Source organism: Triturus cristatus, chromosome 5_2 (genome assembly GCF_964204655.1).
Source record: "Triturus cristatus chromosome 5_2, aTriCri1.1, whole genome shotgun sequence".
Classification (NCBI taxonomy): domain Eukaryota; kingdom Metazoa; phylum Chordata; class Amphibia; order Caudata; family Salamandridae; genus Triturus; species Triturus cristatus.
In genome coordinates, this window is record NC_140588.1 from 372,689,029 (window position 1) to 372,707,539 (window position 18,511).

General features: G+C 42.3%; 1 protein-coding gene across 7 annotated transcripts in view; it reads left to right on the top strand.

The window, feature by feature from the left end:
- Positions 1-18,511, top strand: part of RREB1 (ras responsive element binding protein 1) — a 244,206-nt gene that overhangs the window by 44,954 nt on the left and 180,741 nt on the right. For 3 of the 7 annotated variants that reach the window (XM_085607222.1, XM_085607219.1, XM_085607223.1), the window contains exon 1: positions 8,824-9,132. The exons of 1 other annotated variant lie outside the window; for it this stretch is intronic. The gene's annotated coding sequence lies outside the window, so the exon portion shown is untranslated. Of the gene's footprint in view, positions 1-8,823; positions 9,133-10,258; positions 10,825-18,511 lie in introns of those variants that run through there. 3 more of the 7 variants (XM_085607216.1, XM_085607217.1, XM_085607221.1) reach the window with 3 other exon arrangements.

Below are 18,511 nucleotides of genomic sequence, written 5' to 3' on the forward strand. Positions count from 1 at the left end.
ATGTGCTGTTTTCTGCCAATTAACTATATCTGGTAATGCCTTTACATATTTGCATATATGCCAAACACAAAACTCCCGTATAATCATTATCTCACAGGGTCAGAGTATTTGATGAGCTAATGGAGCGTCTAATAGTGACTGTGCAAATGAATAAAGTGCTAGTGCAAACACAGTGATATGATAAATGTAAACTATTATTTCATATTTACATAAAAGTTATAATAAAAAAATTTGTTACATGTGATGAGCCTATATATTATACAAATTTACCGAACTTTTATCAATCTTAAATGCATAGTGCATTTTGTAAGCCCTTTCCAAAGAGTCATTATCATTGTCTGGGTTATTTGATTAATTCATTCTTGGAGATTGGCTATCAATAAGTCCCCTATATGTTAATGAATAAAATGTAACAGCTCTAACATGATTTGATAGTGCAAAATGCAAATATCAAGTGCAATATACCACATGTAATACAGTACAATGATTTATCGAGCATTTTATGTGCAAATACGCAATAGTGCAACAAAGAGCAGTGATGTCTAATCACATATTCAGTTTTTAACAGTATAAAGGGAGAGAGATATGGAGAGAGATAAATGCAACAATCGCAATAAATAACATAAAAGAATCACTATACATAGTACATTTATACAGTGTCTATAACAGTTCCAACATTAAAAGCCCTTCAAAACACCTTGTTAAAACTAATAAGATCTTAAAAAACCAAGGTAAAACCAGGGATAAAAACCAGTCTGTAATCTATCAAATAACTCGTAAAATTTATCAGAAAGATATTTAAAGTACTTCTATATTGGTCACTGTTTAAGATGTAAGAGACAAATAGTAAATTCAATACCCTTAGTAATTGCATCGGTAGGGGGAATCACAACGCATTATAAGATTATAAAAAATTATGTAAATCTTCCCCCGTATTCAAACCGTTGGGCATCTTGGTGTCTAATTGAAGGATATACCGTGATTCTAGTTGCCTCAGTTTTTTATCTCTATTACCTCCTCTTATTGATTTAGATACTGCGTCAATGACGAAATAACTGATATCATTTAGATTATTGTTGTGTGCCAATTTGAAATGTCTAGCAACTGGATAGCTGGGGTCAGAGTTTACTATGGCTCGTAGATGTTGTAGAATACGTAAATATACTTGCAGTTTAGTGCTACCTACGTATTGTAGATGACAAGAACATTCCAATACGTAGACTGCAAATTCAGTTTTACATGTAAACTTTCCATTGATTTTAATAGGAATGTTTGCAAAGGCATCAGAAAACTCGGTTTTATTAACCCCAAATTTGCAAGCTCTACACGAGCTGCACTTGAAAAATCATTTCCTGTTGGACAACCAGTGTGTGGATGTTGACACTTCCGGACTAGTTCTAACCAATGCGTCCCTCATGGATGGTGCCCTCCTAAAAGTAATAGAAGGCTGGTCAGGTAGTATAGGAGACAGAGTGATATCAGTTTTAAGTATTGGCCAGTTTTTTTTGACAATATTTCTGATTTGTTTTTCTTGTCGACTATATGTAGTTATTAGTCTGACTACATCTTCATTTTGTTGTTTTCTCTCCTCTATTTTTTCTTTGTTTGCTCCATATTCTAACCCTCCATCCAATATACGGGATACACTCACGGTACCAACATCAGTCTTACCCAATATGCTGCTTGATTTGTTGGCCTTGCTCTATGCAATTTGTAGCTCTTTTAGTTTATATCCTCGCATTAAAAATCTTTGCAGTGAATCTGATTGGCACTGTTTAAGATCGCTGTCCGAATTACAGATTCGCCTAATCCTTAAAAATTCCCCATATGGTATACTTTTTATCAGGTGGCGGGGGTGGCAACTATTGGCATGGAGTATCGAGTTCCCTGCAGTACTCTTTCTGTAGAGTTTTGTTTGAATACTATTGTTGTCAATGTATATTTCCACATCAAGGAACTCAACTCTTTCTCTATTTATGGTGGCTGTAAACTCAAGATTTAATTCATTTTCATTAATAACATTGACAAATTCTTGTGCTGATTCCTTAGTTCCTCTCCAAATCACACATACATCGTCAATAAAACGCCACCATTTTACCACATGATTGTCAAACATTTCCTTATGGGTATGTATGAGGACATGCTCCTCCCACCAGCCCACGTGCAAACATGCGTAGCTGGGAGAGAAGCATGCCCCCATAGCCACCCCGCGTAACTGTTGATATATTTCCTTATTGAATAAAAAGAAATTGTTCATTAGGCACATCTCAATCATTTTTAGTAGCATAGCATTTTGTCTATAAAATTGAATACTTCTCTCAGCTAAAAAACATTTGACCGCATTCAGGCCATCTGTGTGATGTATACTAGTATAGGGAGAACAAATGTCCATCACTATAAAAATATAGTCCTCCTTCCAATCAACCTCCTGTATTTTAGTTAGGAAATGGCCCGTATCCTTAATATATGAGGCAAGATTTTCCACAATATCATGTAGGAAAAAATCCACATATTTAGACATGGCTTCAAATAGGCTTTTTTGCGCAGAAAGGTCTTCCTGGTACTGGTTTTATCAATTTATGTACTTTGGGAATAAAGTATAAAGTTGGAGTAATGGGAAAATCATTTCTAAGAAAATCATATTCACTTTTACTCAGTAGCCCATCCCTTTGCCACGTAGCTAGTTCTTTGAAAACCATGTCTTTAGTAGTTCTTAACTCTTGAAATGAGGCTTTTCTATAGCATCGCTGATCGCTTAGGTGTTTTTCTGCTTCCTTCATGTAAGCCTCACGGGGCCAAAGAACAATATTTCCTCCCTTATCAGCCTTGTTGACAATTATATTGCTATCATTGTTGATCTTTTTCATAAGTTTAGAGTATTGTATTTCCGAATAGCCTCTTTTCCTTTGTTTCCGTATCACATTAAGATTCAATTTCTTGAGATCATCTATAACCATATCACTAAACGTATCTATAGCGTCCTTTGGCATTAGGGGGATAAATGTTGAAGGAGGACGGAAGGGCTGCTACCTGCACTTGTACTGATAATGCCCATTTCATGCATTACTTCTTGGGTATTGGTAATATCAGCATTGTCAACCAAAGTATTTATGCATCTCAGTGTTGTAAAGTCAGAAGCTTGAAGTGATTTGCTAGGTTGATTGGAAGTCATAATAGTAGTAGCCCTCTCTTCTACTCTTGCCAGTTTAAAATGCTTTTTTAATTTGAGTTTCCGTATAAACTTAACCCCTTCGCTGCGGCGGGAATTCCGCCGCAGCGCTGGGGTGGTTTGGGGGCAGCGCGGTGGCGCTGTGCTCATGACGGAGCCACTCCGTCATGAGCCACGGTTGAGCTGTGCTCATGACGGAGTGGTTCCGTCATGACTCCGCCCACGGCGCTAATCGCCCGCACGGCCGCGGCATGACGGAACCACTCCGTCATGAGCACACGGCGACCGTGGCTCATGACGGAGTGGTTCCGTCATGAGCAGGGGAGGGGTTAAAGACATCAATGCGTGTTTGAACATATTTAAAACCATTATTTGGACAAAACGACAAGCCCAATGAGAGCAATTGTAATTCCGCTTTATTTAATTCAATTTCAGTCAGGTTTATTACAGTATTATTGCAGCATATTGTCACTATTGAGGTTACTGTTTCCCTCTCCCTCTCCTGCCTCTGTAGTTGCCTCTTCCTCTTCCTCCTTTGTTTGCGGCACTTATTTCTCCTATGTCGTTTTTCTTCTGTTGTCTCGGTCGCAGTGTTTGGCGCCGATCTTCTATTATAAACCCCAATTCCTCTGATGGGATAAATTTCATCATTGCCTGTGCCTGCTGTACTGGCAGTCCCTCAGTATCTGAACCTGTGCTGCTTGCCAGTGAGCTTATATCTGTCTCCGTATCTGACAAAGGAATATGACTGGGATCGGAGGGAGAGGTTTCCGGTTGTTTGGTGCCCAATGCTTGCTTTTTAACTGTATCAAACTTTCTTGAAAATGTGAAAACTCGACCCATCTCGTAGTCTTTTTTTATCACGAGCAAATTTAAATATTTTACGGGTTTTCATCACTTCTTCATGTTTTTTGAGACGCGTTTTAATTTCTCCTCTAGTTTTTGTGATGAAATCCTGTTGCTCGGAAGCATCCAATTGTTGATTCAGTGATTCAATTAGTTTCACAATTTCAATTCTGTCAATCTCCGCATATTTAATGAGTATTGAAACCATGTTCATGGATGTCTCTAAATTATTGGTTGGTTAATAATATATTATTGGACTGTGTAATATGTTTTACGTCTTATCCTCTTATGTTTCTGTTTCTGTATTTGTGTACTTATTGTTATTGGCTTAATAAAAAAAAAAAGAAAAGAAAAAAAATATCCTGGCATGAACACATCCGACTCATAGAAACCTCTGGAATCAATATCAAGGTACTAGTTAATTCCTACAGGGACAAATCATGCCAGCCATACTTAAACAGTGCACTGAATAAACCAATTTTAAAGCAAATTTTAACAATTCGGCTTATGTTGCTTCCAATAAAAGTCATAAACACACATTGGAATGCCTAAATATAGTCACTGCCTGCAGATTGTGTAAATCAAATGACGCATCCTTGGCTCATTTTCTCTGCATCTGCCCAAGTATGATAAATACACACCGCACATTACTAAAACCTCTATTTTTAAAATATGGCACCACACTTGCAAAGAGGCAATGGAACTTCTTTTTAACTTAAAAACTCCAATGGAACTGGCCAGGCTAGCTAAATTTTCATGCCTGCTTCAAAATCTTTTAAAGGGGGCCCGTGACTATCGATGAACATTGAAGAAACCTGATACGGCTCCAAGCTGGAATGTAAACTTAAGTTACATTGACAGCTCATTAACTTTTTTGCTTCTTTTTTTAGGCATTTTTAGAAGCATAATCTGGTAACTAATAATATGTTAATTTTTAGTACGATCATGCTATGTTGTAACAATTCTTATAAGGTGAAACAAATAAATGTATTAATTCATTCATTCTAAATCTATCTATTGAAGGTTTTTTGTACCTTGTGCCCTGGAAGTCAAGGGCTACACTTTACCCTTAGGGACCACTTGTGTCTTTATTTACTGTCCTACCCAGATGCCATGGTTACTGGGTTGCCCCTTAATCTTAAAACGAAAACTGAGATAAAACACCATATCAGCCAAGAGTCTCGGCCAAGAATCTCACTGTGGGAAGTGGATCGCATTGTTAAATTGGCAGACCAAATGGACATGTTGTGTTGGAACAGAGAGACCACACTAGAACAGGAGGCTTACTTAGGAGTGGTAGAAAGGCATAATGCAAGAATGTTTGACAGTGGCAGAAATCTAAAATGGCAGCTTCCTGTAATATGTGTTATTAATGTGTGGTGTTAGGCAGCTTGGGGCATCACAGGGAGTGCCAGAAGATGGTAAACTGCTTAGGGAAAAACTAGATTTGAGGGAGAACATTGTGCCCACTATATATTACAGCAGTCGGAAATATGGCATAAGTGAAATGCAGAAGAAAATGAAGTAATGATCTAGGTCATATGATATGATGGATACAGAGGAAAGGCAAGCATTCACTCTAACAGGAGAACTAAATGTAAACAAATACAGCTAAAATATCTGCAGTGCGCTTAAGTCACTCCGGTCAAAATGCATAAGATGAATGGGTATAACCTTGTGCCCAGATGCCATGTAAAGAGGAAACTCAGTATACATATGTAGTTGACCTGCACAATATTTAAGGCCTTCTGAAATAAAGTGGTTGATGGTGCTGAAGGAATAGCTGGGAGAGAGAACAAGTATGACCCACTATTTCGTTTTAAGTTTGTTATTTCAGACTCCTAAAACACACATTCAAAGCACTACAAACACCGAGTCAAGGCACTACAAAACTTAGGTCCCACCTACCGGAACAGTTCTCCCCCATCTACCTAAACAGAGAACCTCTGGACTACACCTCGCAGACATCCCATTCCTACACAGAACCAGATCAGGAGGACAGGCATTCTCTTACATCGCTTCTAAAGCATGGAATGACCTCCCACTCCACATCAGAGCCCCCTCCTCTTTCTGTGAATTCCACAAGAAGCTGAAGACCTGACTTTATTTAGCCAACCTACCATAGATCAAGCTAGACACACCCACCTGCTCAGCGCATGGATACCCTTGAGGGTGATGGTACTCCTTACAGATATGTTAAATCAAAGAGGGGGGGGGGGGCGGAAGAGCAGGTTATTTAAAGAGGTCCTTCTCCTATGCTCCTCCAAGTACGCATGTATAACACGGGAAGGAGATTGTTTCTCTATTCAGCCGGTGCACTAGGTGTTGCTACCTAGATGGGAATCAAGTCGCTGAAAGATCCGAATTTCAGATCATAATGCCCTCACACACCTGTTAGGGTGTCATGCTTCATCATAGGGCTCTACTTGTCAGACCGGCGCTGCAATGTCTGACGGCCCTGTTGGCTTCTTTGGCGGAGTTCTTCAGATCTGAGGATGCCATATGTGGTGGGTGCATGTGGGCAAAATGCAGTGAATAGTGATGTGTAAAAGGTGACTTAAAATAGTCACTGGAACCCAGAAACTTTTAATTTAATATGGGTCCAGGACTAAATAAAAGCAGTGGCGCTATCTAGAGGTCCTAAGGTACCAGGATAGCTTATGTGTGCATGGTCAACATGTTTCGTGCCATAGGAGCCCAATTGTTGGGAGGCACTTCTTCAGGACCTTAATAAACAAAAGGAAAAGAAAAGGCCCCCTAGTGGGGCCCGGGGACTCCCCGGGAATCAAGGATGTCCAAATGAAGTGTGTCTGATCCCAAAGAGGAACCAGAGTTGCGTCACCACCTCGAAGGTGGGGTAGCACTACTTCATAGGCGAAGGGGAGGGACCCGACCACTGTAGGGAACACTTGGACAAAGGAACGGGCAATCAGTCTCACTTTCGCAACTCCCCTGCGTCTGGATAGACAGGGCTAGACACACCCACCTGCTCAGCACCTGGATACCCTCGAGGGTGATGGTGCGCGTTACAGATACACATAACATTTATGGCAAACATGGATAGGCAGTTGTTAAAATATATAATTCTTGCAATGGTCCTGCTGAGGCATGAAATAGCTATGGCATTATACTCTGCCGGTGTCCTTGCAACTGATGCTTGGGATTTAATGTAAGAAGAACACTCAGACATGTGTTTGGCAGTACTGACAATGTGTGCGCTGTTAAACGAACTCCTGCATCCACCAGACCATGGATCTCCATGAAAATTATGTGATTTTGCCTATGTATAATCTTCACCGGCGGATCATGGAAGGTAATCTAAATTGCATTCTTGTTGGCATAAAGCAATGATCACATTATTATGACAATCCATATGAAAGAGGTCCTTATTGTCTGCTATGAGAAACTGCTTATTATTTTTATAAATTGCGTATGTGACAAGTGGAAGCCACAGAACCATGTTAGTCTTGTGGCAGTGAGGCAGTGGTAGAATTCCAAAAGAGAGGAGTCTTGATGTTGCAGAGACCCGTCTATGTACCTTTTATATATATTTCAGCAAGAGATGGTGTTAGGAGATTGACTGTCAGTGTCTAGTTACGCAGTCGGGTGAGAATATTTGGAAAAATAAGACAGGGCTGTGTCTTGCCTGGCCTATAGATCAGGCAAATTGTTGTGAATTCAGACATTTGAATGGCATTATGCGCTCCTTGAAGTGTACTTATAGGGTTTGTTGGGAGACCTCCATAGATTTCATCGCCTTGGTGCATTCATGACAAGGACACTAGTGGGTTGATGGTGAGTTAAACCTGAATATGCGGAGACGGGGAATGCCACAGGGGTATCAGCAGGTGGAAGAATAAGTTCTTCATGGTGGTGACCTATGTGGTAGAAGGTAGTTCTGAATCGTAGATGACTGTAATTTCTGGTGGTACGAAGGCCCCATTAAGGAGGTCAGACCATGGAGAGAACCTCATGATCTGCAGGTCCAGTGAGTAGGAAATTATGTTTTTTGCTGTCTGGGAAAAACCAGTTGTCTGTCATATGTGACTAGTATACAGTTGCTTCTATCTTCCAGTTAATTCGTGATCCTGAAGTGTTCAGGGCATCAGCTGCATATAGTAATATTTCATAAAAATTAAAAAAAATATGCACCAGACAAAAAGTGAGTGAATGGTGCGATGAATATTCAGTAAGTGTGAAGAGATGCTTGGCTGATTTAGTCCACAGGGGGCAGCCTGGGCTGCAGGAGGCCTTTATGGCAGAGCGTGGCTCCAACCTGCGGCCGGGCTTCTGCCCCCTGTGACAGCACTGTACTCCCTGCACCCAGGCAGCAGCTCAGGAGAGGTGATGCGGGGCTCGCCCAGTCGGGCAGGCTGCCCCCTCAGGCCTGGCATCCGGTAATCTTAGCACACATTCCCAGGACAAACTTCTGCTGACATGTCTCTCTCGCAGCCTTGAAGCTGATGCACGCACGCCATCATCCCCGGGCCGGAGCTCTGAGGAGACTTTGTGCCGAGATGGGGAAGGTGCTTGAAGAAAGTGCGCTTGTTTACTTTGCTTTCTTCTGAAAAAGTTTAACACCATCACTGCAAAAAGTTTGAGTACGTTGCCAGTGCAGTGTTGATGCATATGGTGATGCAGCGTTTACATATAGATACACATACATATGTAACCTCCCAGTTGCTGCTCTCTCCTCCCCACCCAGCCCCCCGCCCCCTCCTCCTCGCTCTCTCCCCTCCCTTCTTCTCTCCTTTCGCTTCCTTGTTAAAGTCTCTTTCTAAACCAACCAGCTCCCAGCAAAAAAAAATAGGGCCAGCCCAGCAGCAGCACCAGCACCAGGAGCACTTTTTCTGCCTTCCAGCAGGACCCTGATGCTCATCCATATTAAACCGTCTGAGCTCAGGAATCCGGCCAGATCATCTCCTCCTGCTGCCGCTCCGGGAGGAGGAGTGCTGCCGGGAGGGTTTATTTTTAACCAGGACCCCCCTCTGCCCGACAGCATCAGAACAACATTTCGGATGGGAGGCGGCCGAGGGCGCAGGGAGCCATCCAACCTGTTGCAAGCGACGGAGCAAACTTCAGGGCTGTGAGCTCGGGATGAACACGTCGCCCTCAAGGTAAGCCAGCCTGGGCTGTTTCCTCTCTCTCTCTCTCCCCTCCCGTCTGACCTGCAAGGGTGAATCTCTCTCCTTCACCGACTCTCTCTAGCTGCGGTACTTTTCCCCGTAGAGATGTTAATGTTTTTATACTTTGTGTACCACTTTGGTTTTCTTACGCCAGGCGAAAACAGAGTGCCCCCTTTTTAAAAGAAAAAAAACACTGTCTTTTTATCCCCACTCGTCCTTTTTTTTAAATTATTTTGTCAGTTACGCTCCCAGTATCCTCCCTCGTGTGTGTTTTGTACGTTTGCACTTTGATACTAGGTAGGGTGGGGGAAGAGGTGACACGTGATCCCCTTGTAGCCACCATCACTTTTATTTCGTAGTCTTGAACAGCACAGCGCTCTTTGAAAGGGGGTATTAGGAGTGGTGGGTATGTTTTTTTTACCAAACAGCTTTGCTTCTAACTACAAAACTCTTATACCAAAGGGTATGTGCGCCCCGTTTGCACTTTGATACATTTCCCCTGGAAAAATAGAGGGATGACACAGTGATGATAGTTTGCGTTGAGGGATGCCTTTCCAGTCTCCATCGTGGTATTTTTTTTATTTTTTTTTGCAAACTTCTACAGTGAGCAGAATGACACTCCTTAGAAAGAGGGAGCGTTTCTGTGTCGACACATCTATCCCGTCGTTTTCCATTAACATGTATGTCAAAGGGCAATTTCAGTGTAATCGCGTACTTTAATATACTTTGGGAGATGGGTCTTTAGTGTATCTGTTGCAGCAGGCTTACACGGCATGACAGTTTTAGAAAAAGCACATAGTGTGTCCCCCCTGTCCATCTTTTCCCCGTAGAACGTGTTTTCTTCGGCATCCTTGACGGTGCCTCATTTGCACTTCCGTGAGAAGAGGTGGGGGGGGAAGGTGGTGATGGTGTGTTAAAGACGTTAACTTTTACACGCTTCTTCTTGTTTCTTGCTTTATTTCGTGGTGTGGTTGTAAACTTTTGCAAGCCACGAAAAGTTGAACTAGGACGATAAAGAAAAGTTTAGTTTCGGAAGCCGTGGTAGTTTTCTGCCCTCCCTCGTGCGTCGCAAATGTTGGAGCGTAGAAAGGAGCACAAGGGCTGAAGGCACCGTCACGAGTCCAGGAAGGAGGAGAGAGGCTGCTGCCAGCAGCATCCGAGCCCTGGGCAGGGGGAGGGGGAAGGTGGGCTGAGCTGGACCACGGAGCAGGAGCACCCCTCCCTTCTCCGGTCCACTTTTCATCAGTTTCTGCATCGTGCGTTTTGGTGTCCGGGAGGGGGCTGTTTCATTAACTTCCGCCCCCCCCTTTTAATTAAGCAGCGGGCGGCTCCTCTTTGCACGGGGTGTGGTTGCTTTTGGGGGTGGGGGCTGTGCCGAAGTCTCTGGCCCCCGCCCCTCCTGTGCACCTTGGTGGTGTGGATGCGGCAGGGCCAGCCCGGACTCGTCTCTTAGGAGACTGCGACCTTCATGGTTGCTAAGAGGCGGCCCGGGAAGAGTTTGCTGCTCCCTCAGCCCAGCAGCAGTTTTCTCTTTCCTCTGCGCGGTGCTCCGGGGAGGGGAGGGCTCGGCTGCTGCAACTTTTCTCGCACTTGGAGTTTGCTCTCAGCGGCGGTGTCGCTGCCGCCGAGGGCCCGGTTTTGCGGCGTTTCCGGTGGCATCCAGTGGATAACGAGAAGCAACAGGTGAGGAGGGGGAGGAGGAGGCGGCCGCGGGCAGCGAAGTGCTGGCGCGGGGGGAGGGGGCGCGGGTAGTGTGATGGGGAGCCGCCGGGCCTGGGCGTACTTCCCTGTAATGGATGAAGTTTCGAGGGGAAGAGGCGCATTGGGGAGCGGTTTGGGGGGTGAAGGGCCCTGCTGAGGTGAAGGTTGTTTCATGAAAAGGTGGGGATGCAAGATTCTACTCCCCTATCAACTTTTTTTCCTCCATACTCTCAAACCTCCACATTTTGACTCTAAAAAACATACATTAATTTAAAGACCATTTTGCATCAGCCTCCAGGAAACTTTTTAATGTCCTAGTCCCGTTGCCTCACCACACGCGGTGGACAGGAAGGATGCAGGTGGCGATTGCTCCTGACGAGGCTTTATACCCTTTCATCACATACAATTGCCATCTTTTACCTCCCCGTATCTCATCATCCTTGATTGGCTGCAAAAGAGGAGGAGAGAAGTTTTTTTTTTCCTCCTTGCTCAGCAGACCAGGCCTCCCTCCCTCCTCCTCCTGGCGGCTCCTTCCTCACTGTGGACGATAGAGATAGGCGAGCACAGATCCGGATGAGCAGTTCACATTCCACTGCGAAACCATACACGGCCTCTGAAGGCCAACACCAGCAAAACACAGCACTGGAAACACCGCTCATAATCATCATCTACTTATAGGCACAGAGGGCAGGCCAAAGTAGGCCTCAAACATTGCATAGGATGGAGTTAAAACAATACAGACTTGTGTGTATCCTCATGTGGTCCAATACTGTACAGTTGTTTCATATGTGTGTGTGGTTAACTTGTGTTTAGCAATACATTGTCATCTTAAGTCACAATGAAGCTGATTCAGGACAGTGTGTGCAAATATACTAAGAGACATATATAGGTAGGGCAAATGTATTATTTATTTATAGAGTTTTGTGTGCACCTCATTGCACCGTAGTCAAAGCAAAAACATGTTATAAATACTTGTGGGGGACAGAATGCATGAGTTAGAAATCCGCCGGTTGTTGGAAGCAATGTAACAGTTTTTTTTTTTTGAAGAATCATTTGCTATTTATTGGATATTAATAAAGTCCAAAAATGGTAGTTGGTACTTATGTTTATAGAGCTGTGTTGCAAACCAGTCTTAAGGATTTTTTTTAAAGTAAATTTGCGCTCCTCCTGGGTCTCTAACAAGGTTGTGTTAATTAAGTTAGGCTTAACAGTGTTGTGTGGCAGGATGTGTTTTACCTTCAATCTGAGTTATGTGCACTGTTGTGCGCAGACAAATTGTTTTATCTATTGTGATTTCTTTTGTAGTAATGTTGATGTAGTCAGTTGTTCCCTTCACTTTCCCCAAAACATGCCTGGCTGTGTTACTAGGGTCACCTGTTTCCCCAAGGTCGACAAGGACTTCACATTCCCCAAGTCTCTGCTTGGCAGTATTAGTATACCCCCCACCTTGCAGTCAGTGATACTAGTGATGATGAAGTGTGTGCAAAGATGCTTGGTTGCTGCAGTTGGTAGGGGGAAGTCTGGGTAGCACGAGGCGTACACAGGCCTCGTTTGTAACCGAGCAACTTCCTCATTTCCTAGGGACTCTGCCAAGCTTCGGCCCTGGTACCAAAGGCTTCAATGAGGCTACTTTCCCTTGTGAGGTTGTCTCTTTTCACCCATATGTTTTAAGGTGGATACCCTGACTGCCTGTGTGCTTTCATGTAGTGAACTGGTCGGTTCAGCCATCTTTGCTGAGGGTTGTACATTCTCCTTGAAGGTTCAGTGTTTTCAAAGCTGTGCAGCAGCACACATCCATCAGTCAACCAGTGAGTCAGGTTACCACTGCAGCTCTTCCAGGGACACACCTCACGAGGCCGAACAGTTTGCCGTGGATGCTTTCATACTTTAAGGTTTAATCTTTTTCACAGTTCACCGAAGCAATGTTCGTTTGAAATGTTATATTCTTGCTGCATTCACTCTAATTTTGTTTAATGTCACATGCTAATTAATCTGATGAAAGCCATGTGCCGTTTTTGCTATGCTGCCTAATTTGTTATGCTGCATTTTTTTTTTTTTTTTGTGATAATGGTAAGATGGAGGGTTATTGAGCTCGTAAAGGGACCACTCGCCCCATCCCATGTACCTAGTTTGTTGGAACACACTACACTGTACTTAGTCTACCCTTCTAAAGTGCCAGTACGCTGTTATTTGTACACATCCTCATCCTTTTTTTATTCATATTGGTTGCCAGGATCCACCAATACAGGCCTGTTTGTATTCAATGTTTTCATCTGGTATTTTGGGTGCAGTTTCATTTTTAATCTTTGCCTATGATGGTGAATGTTTTTTTCCTCTCTTATTGTCCTTCGGGAGTGGATAGTGTGGTGGTAAGTTTGTGCCCCTGTTTCATGCGCAGAGTAAATTGCAGCTGAACAGAGCTGTGAAGTCAAATGGTTGTTGCACCGTGTGAGACCTTCAGCGGTACATGTGGACAGACAGGCTTTTCTACTTGTTGCCATCACTCTGAACTCAGCCCTAAGACAACGTCTTCATTGTAGAATTTGCAGCTGCTAGGTTATGCAAAACTAGCTTAAAAACTAAAGTTTACTTGGTAGCCAAGTGTTCATCAGCAGCACCGACCCTTTCAGTCTCCCGTTTTCATTTGACAGCATGTATCGCAGTTCTAGGCTGTTTTGACCGAATTACAATGAGAGAATCATGATAAAAACAGATTTGAAACGCACAATGGTGTCAGCAAAAGAGGCACAAACAAAAATATTGTACACCTCACAAAGAAATATATGAAACATCGGCCCCTTTTGCAGATATATTCATGAGCCTTATTCAAAGTAGAAAGATCCTTTCCAGTTTTTTTAAAGAGTTTCTGACCTGTGTTTTTTTATTCTGTGTTGGAAAGTGAGATTTCTTGTAACATCCTTGAGAGGTACATTACTTGGTGTCGACTGCAGATGTCCTTGAAGTGTCCTGCAGCTCCTCTGCATGCTAGATGGTGGCTGACAGTACAGGCTTGAGCTTTAATCCAGTGCAACTGATTATGACATTTAGGAATATGAAAATCTGATGTGCAGCACGCAAAAGTGAATTGAGATAGCCAGCTGGTTATGTTAAGTTGGGCAAAATTGTTTAGCAGTTCAGAGATAAATCCTTGACAAGTGCTTCTTGCCGATCAACTCCATCCCACTTTGATGACATATTTCGATTCAGGCTTGTAACTTGAGAATGGGTCCACTTAAGAAGGCTGAGATCTCATAAGATTAAATCGTGAATTTGTCCTTTTGAGAGTAGGTATTAAGAAACTTTCCCAAATGTTCAGGTTAAATTGTTCCAAATATAAACCTCTATAATCTTAGATACAGAAAGCTAGATCTGGTAACAGAGAAGTCTTCCCCCACCCAACTGGTTTTAGGAGATGTTTGAGAGTTTGAATCTCCAGCAGCACAATATTTCCTTTCCAATATCTTTTTATTATAATCTCTATCATGCTCATCATTCTTCGCACGACTGAGCTCTTGCCCCAGGCAGGAAAAACGTAACAAATGTTTCTAGTGCCCCAATTGAAAATTGTGACATGGCCTTTTTCTTTCTTGACTTTCTTCTTCTATCACAGACGTTTTTCCTCCATTCTGAGTCTTTGTAAAAGAATCTTTTCAGCATCCCTCGGCAGCTGCTTATGGTACAGTAATGTGCAGATGAGTTAATAGCCCGGGATGGAAACGTTGCAGCTGTTCTATGTCTAATCTAAGACACCCTCCCCACCTGCCTTCCAGGCCAGAGCCAACGGGTAGCTTGACTTGTCTAAGTAAATGGCACCATTGTTATCTATCACCTTTACAGTGAGCATGGAAAATGAATTCCCTGTTTAGAAGTGGATTTCCGGTGCCGGCCTGAGCAGTTGCAATTTTATGTAGCCTTCTACACATGCATTCTGTTTTTGTACATGTGAGTTCAATGCCCTTTACATAGGCGTTTTCAAATGGGGCTCTGCACACACGAGATTAAAGGCATGCCCTGCACATCTGCGAGTTATCACGGTCTCCTTCACTTACATAGGATTTCAAGAAAAATCATACATACAACATAGGTGGCGGAGGTGTTCAATCCGGCTCCCGCCCACCCACTGAAACATCCAGTCAAATACTATTGTTGTTTACACATAGGTCGTCCTTATTCAAACACAATCCACATGTTCTTTACATAATTTGTTCAGCAAGTAAATGGAATAAATATTGTTCACTATTGAATTTCATACATTAGCTTAAAACAGCCAGCAACATTATTATTATTTACAGGATTACCAGTTTAGAAAAAAAGAGGGTACTCCTTATTTCTACAAAACTCGGATTTGCCTCCACATTTTCATTCAATCCATGCACCCAAGCATAACCACCTACATCATTGGGGGGCCATCCCAGAACACTGCCCATCTGGAAACCTTACAGATCCGAAAGCTCCCACATCCCCACCACCTTTCCATCTGGCAGTTGGTGAGATTGAATGGTCCTATCCCTAGTAGTGAGGTCGGGGGCAAAAACCTGTGCCCTGCACAGCTACAACTCCTCTTGCACCAACAACCCAACACCTGAGGATAAATTAACACAGAATGAAAATGTACCATGCAACTCAAGTACTATACCAAAGTGTTTACCTCCAAACATTTCTGGATAGTGATTGCTCATATGGTTACTTCTTTGTGGCTTGCTACTTTATGTTCACTGCCCCACTCCTACGTAACAGGACTGCGCACAGGTCATAATGTATAGACAAACTCATAATCGGGTTCTAAGTCTTCATTCAGTTTCTTCGTCTTAATGGAGTTTGTTATTCTCATTTGGGGCTTTAGTCAATTTCCCTGTATTAGTAGGGAATAGTGGAGAGAGAGAAGTGATATAGGGTTAAGAATGTGCAGAGTTTATCTAGATAACATTGGGTGGTTTTGTAATTGCTGTATAGCAGAAGGAACTGCTAGTGTTCCTTTCCAGTTGTGCAATGGAGAAGATAGATTTATTTTTCCAGTTGTGCAATGGAGAAGATAGATTTATTTTCACAACCGGGAGATGAAACCTAACTATTTGTTTGCTGATGGTTAATAGCTGGATGGTTAGAAGAAAATGGCCATTTTAACCTTGGTCTGGTCCAGATCTGCTGTTTAACCTATTGCACATAAATTCATCATAAGTCTTGTTCAGTGGGGTAAAGGTTCCCAAGTTTTTCTTCATTGCCAAGGGATTGTAGGTTTGCGCCCCCTGGGAAGTCCAACACTGCTGTTCATGTGTTAACAGCCATTCCTTCAGGCACATGAGACAGAAATATTGGAGCATGCCCACAATAATGTCGGGCACCGCAGTGTTTGTACAGTATTTCATTTGCTGGTTACCAGGCTTCTTGTAACTTTTGCCTGTGATTGTGTCATGGCAGCTCAACTAACTCTTATAGAGGGGCAGTAAGTGGTCTGACTTTCCAAGCTTCCACCAAATTCATGTTTGCAAGTCCCCTCCATTTGTTCACTGACGAGGCTGAAGCTGTCTCCAAAGACTCGTGTTACCCTAGTGGTGGAGCTCGGAGTTTTTGATTCTAGTTGGATAACTCTTCTGATAATCACTATAACTTAGCATCAGTCTCCATTAGGAACCTTTTAATTACAGTGAAAACTCGGCTTCTCATATTTGTCATTTTAGTAAGAGAACAACTACCATATTTGTGTACATTATGGAACATCCACAGTATGAGTTGCATGCTCAAAGTAGGATGCTTGATCAGTTCCAGGGTCTGAAATGCTTAATCATGATATATCCTACTATCCCATAATTCTGAACACCACCCATGAGACAATTTGTCTGTATTTTGTTTCATCAGAACACCAACCAGTTGCAGATGGCGGAAATAATGCTCCGATTCTGAAGGGAATGGATGTCTTTGGTTATTAGATTGCAAGCTGTCCACCGTAATGTTTTGAAAAATTGTCCTTTTCAGATAAAATATTCCACTGCTTGGTGACAATGAGTCCCCTGTTTTTGAATTGGTAACTGGCACACTTCTTGCCAGTCTTGTTTCTAAATGGAGACCTTTTAATTTCTATGGATTTCAGTCTTTTGTTGGAAAGTCTTCTTTTTCAGACCTTTCCCACCAAGCGGAAAATTTGAGAACAGACCTTTTCTCTGATCTTCTACAGTGGTTGTTGCATTACATGCCTCTACGTCCTGCAAGTGCATGTTTTTCAATTGATATGTGGGATTAATGTCTATTTTAATTGCCTGATAACCTTGATAAAGTATTTGCCCTTGATAATCGATAACAATGAAAACAAAATAAATAATATTGGAATTTTATGCTGAACGTTTATGTAAATTATTTTTTCAACCAAAAGGTTAAAAGCAATGCCCTTAGGCATGCCTTCAAAACCTTGCACCAGCATTATCTTTGGGGGTCTGTACACTGGATGGGGTAATAGTTTTAGGATTAGCATCAGACTTTGTGTCGGGAGTAGAGCTCAAATATTTTTTTCCCTAATGCATTTCAGAATTATATTTTAAGTAGCTTTGTCCTAACGTTTGGAAACATGTTTGGGGTATTTACATGTTAATTTCAAAATGTACGTTTCATATTAGTTTGTACTGTGAGCTGACCCAAATATCTACGAGAAAAATCTCTCACTTAACATCAGTTTTTTAACAAGAGTGACTCATGTTGGATAATGTGAAGCATCTTCACTACACAAAGGCCTGACAGCCGCAATATGTGTTAGGCAGCTATCTTTCTCCGTCTACAGCTGAAAATATATATTATTTTAAAAAAATCGGCCAAATTATGTCATTTCACATGATTCCACCCAAAAACGTAGCACAAAATATTTTTCCCCCCAACTCCAACAGTATGCATTAAATGCAACCGCTACCACCACCATCATAGCACAACAAGGCTCCAAGAAATATAATTGGCTTATCATTTGCAGTTCAGCAACTTACCCACATCTTCTCACCCATCTAGAAGTTAACTTCAATGTACCTGACGCACTCGCACACATTGCATCAAAACCACCTATTCAGCAAATATTCCTCCAAACTTGCCCGCCACTTAAAGCTGAACAATAGACTGTCATAGCTTCTCCAGAATGAAACTGTAAAATCCATCATCACATGCACGATACTCTACACAGATCAATAATAAGAGGATCTTGCCTGCCGTGATCTAATGTAATCTATTATTAGAAACGCATTCTTTTATTCTAGCTTTGTCTCTCACTATCAAATTTGACTCTCCCCCAGCAACACAAAATGAATCAAACACCAAGAGAGATCACTCCAATCACTGAACATCCAAGTACCATAAAACGGTCCCCGGGTTCTGAAAGCAATTTGGGATCCTAAATGCACTGTACATACCCGTAACTTAATTTACAATTGTTTTGTTTCATCAAGAGAGTATTGGTAAGCTGGCTGTGACAGCACCTAGAAGCTTTTAAAAAAAAAAAAAAAAAAACTATGCAAAAATAGAGAGCGCTCCCCTACATAATGCCCTTCTCACTGGGTCTTTAGCTCCTACAGCGGAGTATTCTTGAGTTGGGCTGCATCTTGATTGGTACTTTTAAGTCAGTTTTTCACTTTATTTATGATTCCTGGACCCTTGCTCTAGTTTTCCGAGGTTCAGATTACAAGCTAACCTAGTCATG